Below are 917 nucleotides of genomic sequence, written 5' to 3' on the forward strand. Positions count from 1 at the left end.
ACACACACACACACACACACACACACACACGATAGACATTGCAGACAATAGCAGTAGATACTGAGACAAAGCAGTCACTAAGGCAACTGTGTCAACCCTGATGGCATACTATAATTTTTAAGTTAAAAAGGGCTTTTGTTTGTTGTTTTTAAGAAAAGTTGTTTTGAAACTGAGGCAGGAAGATTGCTGAGTTCTGTGCTGGTCTAGGCTACAGAGTGAGTCCCTATCACAAGGAAAACCATAACGAAACAAAATCTTGTTTCGTAGAAAGTAATCGATGTCTTGATGCAACTGTTTTTCTTAAAGTAGGATTTACATAGGAAGAGCTAAGCAGTTCAAACCAGGCCCCAGTGTGCCTTGGGCAATGTATGACTATTAATCTCTCAGAATTGATATATATATTCTATATGTATGTCCTTGAGAGAAGTAGAAGGTGAGGAACTCTCTCTCTCACCCTTCTGGTGGCTGTCTCCTCCGGCGAAGCACATGGTCATGGATATCAGGGATAAGTCTGCATGTAGAAGTTTACATTGTTAATGTAAACGGAATTCATGATTAGCTAGAAAGCAGTAGCAACAATGAATGGTTTTAAAACTTACACAGGCAAATTTGGATCCAGCAAGTAAAAATAAAACCTTTGGAAAAAAAATTCCAATTCAGTACATTGGTTTTCACAGTCAAATATTAATATATATATACATATATTAACAATTAACAAATAGCATATATTGACAGTTTGTTTAAAGTGTTTTAAATGTCTATCAGTCTAAATTCTTAAATATGTGTGTGATGTGGGATTTATACTGTGAATACAGAAGCTGCGGGATTCCCCTCCATATACTGTGAATAAAGAAGCTGCTTTCGGCCAGTGCCTTAACAGAGTAAAGCTAGGTGGAGAATCTGAGCAGAGATGGGGA

Source organism: Microtus ochrogaster, chromosome 26 (assembly GCF_000317375.1).
Source record: "Microtus ochrogaster isolate Prairie Vole_2 chromosome 26, MicOch1.0, whole genome shotgun sequence".
Lineage (NCBI taxonomy): Eukaryota > Metazoa > Chordata > Mammalia > Rodentia > Cricetidae > Microtus > Microtus ochrogaster.